The sequence below is a fragment of the Penaeus monodon genome, chromosome 8, assembly GCF_015228065.2.
Source record: "Penaeus monodon isolate SGIC_2016 chromosome 8, NSTDA_Pmon_1, whole genome shotgun sequence".
NCBI classification, from domain to species: Eukaryota; Metazoa; Arthropoda; class Malacostraca; order Decapoda; family Penaeidae; genus Penaeus; species Penaeus monodon.
In genome coordinates, this window is record NC_051393.1 from 53669617 (window position 1) to 53674616 (window position 5000).

The window sequence follows — 5000 nt, forward strand, 5'->3', positions numbered from 1 at the left end:
TGAATAGTCCAAGTCTCTGCATCGGAAGTCAATGTACTCCGTATAATACATTACAATTATCTGCATACGGTTACATTAGTTATTGTAATTCATTCATTCATTCATTGGGGAGCTAGCGTCGATAGGGGCGTATAACTGCATCAACCCTTCGTTTCCACCTACGAAGTTCTCTCATGGCAAACCACCAGGCAGGGTCTCTTCACGACAGGTTTGATCAATCTGCCCTAGTCATGACTCACTAGGTCGTCACACAGGCTTCCTCCAACCAGGGTTATCTCGAGCAAAGACAAACTGGTGGGCAGGATCATCCTGTAGTAAACGAACCAGGTGCCCATATAGCAAGAAACAGGTTCTGTACCAGTCTCACAGTGTTGGACGCGTGTTCTGCCATGATCCAGCGCAAGGACCTGTTACAGAAAGCATCAGTATGAGATTCCAAGTAGGTATCAAGGTCTTGAATACACGTAGCTTGGTCCTTCTACACAGGTACTGGTATCTCAAAATGCTCTTACTGAGAAATTTTATGACCCCTGCTGCCAGGCCATTCCAACTACTGACTTCCTGGTCTGACATCCCAGACTCAGTAAACTACACTACCAAGGTATGTAACCTCCCTCTGTGACCTCAATGTCCTCCCTGCAAGAACGTTCTGATTGAAAGGGCTCTCTTAGCAGGCTCCCAAAGTCTTGGATCTTGGTCTTGGTCTAGGAGACCTCTAGACTCAGGGGCTTCGCTTCATTGCTAAATGTCTTTGAAGCCACCACCAGGATTTCAAAGACTCATATCGAATAGCAACATCGCCAGCAAAGTCAAGACCGGTATCCTTGCCCAGAGTTCCTCCAAAAAGAATTTGGACCATGCCTCTGCCCAGTATCCAGACCATGCAAGTGTTGAAAGGTGTTAGTGCAAGAGCACAACCTTGCCTAACATGAAAGAAGCTCTACAGGCCCCCGCTACACTTTACAGCACTTTCAGTACCAGGCTTTTTATGAATTCAATAATTCTTGTTGGAATCTTCCAAAGTGATTTGCGATGCACCATATCAAAAGCCTTCTGCATCTGTAAGATAGAAGCAGCCTACTCCCGAACTCACGACGTTGATCTACAATGCCCAGAGGTGCCAGGATATGATCAATTGTGGTCTTACCAGGAGTGAATCCAGATTGCTATCCCCTTCCAGAGAGGGATGGCCGCATCCCTCAGTAGGTGAAGGGAAATGGTACCTGTCGTCCAGATGGCAGACAGGACAGCTTGCAAGCCCCTCACCATAGGTTCTCCACCAGTCTTTAACAATTCAGCTGGGATGCCACAGATACTCCCTGCTTTATCACTCTTCAGCTTGGAGATCACCCCCTAACTCGCTGATGGATGGGTCCGGCAAAGGAATGTCGACACTAGCTGGATCCAGTCCATTTCAACCAAACAGGATCTGAGACTATCTGGTCACTTACTAAGTGGGCTGCAGTCACCTGCGAGTTCGGCATTCTCATGGCTTGATAGGCAGGGCGGAGGTCATTTACTAAGAAATGACCTTCGACCTTCCTCTGCAAGATTCCTGATAAGCTGCATTTTGTCTCTTCTTAGCAGAGGCCTAGCCCTGCACAACAAGTCACGATCCCCTGTCACGTGAGCTGCACAACAAGCATCTGTGGCCTTCCACTGTCTCCTGCAAAACAATGGAAGTGGGCGTATTGGGCGTTTACCGATTGATTCTTGAGCTGCATCAAACGTTTCATAGCTTAAGGTGTCCTACAGCAGTACAGGATTCATCAGGTCTCTGAGTGCTGCAAAAGGACAAGAGATAGCCTCAGCAAACCCCTGGGCACACACTCTCTCTCAATTTGTCTACATGAAACACCCTAGGGTGATCATTGGAGTTTTGAAGTGGACTCGGAGGGTAGCCACAACTAACGAGGATGGGGTCAATCTCCTTGGCCCCTTTACCTGCATCACTGTACCAAGGCCAACAATGTGGGTCAGAGCCCTGGTACCAAGAGCCAGAAATCTACAACTTCCAGGACCTTACAGCTGATGGCAATACCTCCCAAGCCATGAGGACTGACAGACATCTCATAGTCAGCTTGTTCACAGCCAGCTACCCCATTGAAGCCATCCAAAACAATTCAGATATATTGATGAGGACAGCTGTCTTTCACAGATGCAAGTTTGGTGTAAAACATCTCTTTCACGTGAAGTTTACAAACATCAATAGGAGCATATACAGCAATAAGAGACATGAAGCCAAATGTAAGCTTCACTCTCAATACCATTATATGCTCATCGACCGGAGTGACCATTACTACTGAGGGTTGAAGTCTGCTGGAGATGGTTGTGGTTACTCCCTGGAAATGGTGACCATCGCTGCGGCCCAAATGATTGTACCGTTACCAGGTCTTCCCACGTCTGAGAGAGGAGCCACCTTAACTCTCAGCCGCTTCTTTTCCCTCGACAATAGCGGCAACGGACGTTCACATCTTCACATCACCTTGAACATGAAACACATTGTAATTACTGTGACTATTCATTCATCTCTCCCATCCTTGTACACACGCCCAGTACCGAACCAGAGTGACACCAGACAAAGCACAAGACGACCCACTTCTTTACTAAGTATGACCTATCCAATCCTTTTTTTTTCAGAGTGACACCATACGAGTGATCTGGGCTTACTCTTACGACGACCCCGTGACCGAGTACGCTATGACGAAGCACGACCACCGAGGGACCAAGAGCATCTTCCTGCAGGAGCCCCAGTTCGATCTCCCGACCTTCGGCGATGACGTCTTCACCTGGGAAGTCCGCATGAATAATGTAGGTTTTTTTGTGGTAGTTTATAATGGCAAATTCATTTGTGGTGTAAGTTCTGGTGTAACATCAGATTTTCTCTCTATTTGGAATAATTTGGAAAGATAAATATGTAGAAAGATAGGTACGGATATATATTCATACAAAACAATGGTTAAGGCAATTGAGGTTGGCTCATAATTATTAATAACAGGTTTACAGTTTCTGTGTATGGGAGAGAGAGAATGAGAAAGAGAAAGAGAAAGAGAAAGAGAAAGAGAAAGAGAAAGAGAAAGAGAAAGAGAGAGAGAGATTACACAGACAACAAAAGACAGCTTTACCCGCAAATCACATTTATCCTATCACTCTCAGGTAAGCGTATCAGGTGAAGTAGACACTTTATACTGGTGCCAGATGTTCAAGGCACCTCCTCTCGAACGCAAGACACACGTCATCGGGGTAAGTAAAGTACAGATCTCAAAGGAAAGTTTTTGTACAGTATTAAATCAAAATTCAATATATAAGCATTTTTTTTGTTTGTTTTATTCTGAAAGCCATGATTTTATGCTGTCCATTACTATTCTAATAAAGAAAAATCACTAATTTACTAGAAAACTCTTTCCCGAATTTTTTAACATTGTGTTATGTAGAACGCGAAGTACAAATAATTTACTGCAACACGCCTTTTCACTTATCATGTTATTGTTATTGTTGTAATCATTGTTGTTATCATGGCTATTGTTGTTATTACATTAGTATTATCATTATTTTCCTCCTCCTCATTAATTTATCATCATTATCACTATTTCTTCAGTATGTGCCAATCATCGAACATATAGAACACGTCCACCACATGCTCCTGTATGAGTGCCACGTGCCCGAGAGCGAGAAGCACTACGAGAAGTGGCTGGAGGTCGAGGGGCAGCAGTGCTTCACGCCCAACATGCCCTTGTCTTGGGCCAACTGCAGGAGCCCCATTATAGCCTGGGCAGTGGGGAGCGAGGGTGAGTTGAGCGGGATTTCTGTTTGGTGATTTTGCACGTGAAGTTTGGTGTGATCGTGTTCAGAAGGAAAAATAAATAAATTGATAAAAACTTCATTGATAAATTTGATAAAAATCAAAACTCGAAATCACACTGTCCTGTGCTCTGTGATGTGGTGGTGCAGTGGTAGCGTTCTCGTATAGCAATCTTGCTGATCAGCGTTCGAATTCCGCAGTGCCAGCGGATGGTAACCCCGGACATTCCTTTCACTCGGGGTAATTCAGAAGCAAAATGAAACCGCCACAAGAATAACCAACGTAATGAATGAAATAAAACTAGATAATTATTATCATTGCTATTACTACTACTTCATTATTATCATCCTACTAATTGTTATTATTATATTACTATTATAATAATAATAATAATAATAATAATAATAATGATTATAATAATAACAAATATTATCATTATTATTATTATTATTATTATTATTATTATTATCATTATTATTATTATTATTATTGCTATCATTATTATCTTTATTATCATTGCATGCCCTTTATCCTCAGGCGAAATCACGCCCGACCACGTGGGCTTCCCTCTGCGAGAAGAACACGGGGGCGCCACGTACTTCATGATGGAGATGCATTACGATAATCCCAACTTCCGCCAAGGTGAGTTCGTTGATGGGGTTTCTTTGGTAATGCATATATAAATAAATTAGAATTAAAAAGGGATTATTATGTTTATTTTGTCGTGGAAACTGACGATGAGTATTTTTTTTTTGTATGTGTGTGTGTGTGTGTGTGTGTGTGTGTGTGTGTGTGTGTGTGAGAGAGAGAGAGAGAGAGAGAGAGAGAGAGAGAGAGAGAGAGAGAGAGAGAGAGAGAGAGACTGTGCGTGTGTTAGTGTGCCACTATGTGTGTACACGCTCATGAGTACGTGTGCGTGTGTGTTAGCGCGCGTGTGTATGTCTTTAAAAGCAAAACACACGCAGCCCTCTCTCTCTCCCCTCAGGCGTCGTGGACAGCTCCGGCCTCCGCATCTTCCTGACGGAGAACCTGAGGGAATACGACGCCGGGTTCCTCGTCCTGGGCCACGCCGTCGAATCCACGCACATCATCCCGCCGGAGAGGAAGTGGAAGAGCGTCAGCCACTGCGACGGCGGATGCATCACTCAGGTAATTGACTCACGGGTGAAGGATGCTGTCTGGGTTATCTCTTTACGTG

The 5000-nt window shown here is 44.2% G+C and overlaps 1 pseudogene; it reads left to right on the forward strand.

Moving 5' to 3' along the window:
• The window catches only part of LOC119576451, an 18166-nt pseudogene that overhangs the window by 7770 nt on the left and 5396 nt on the right, over positions 1 to 5000 (forward strand).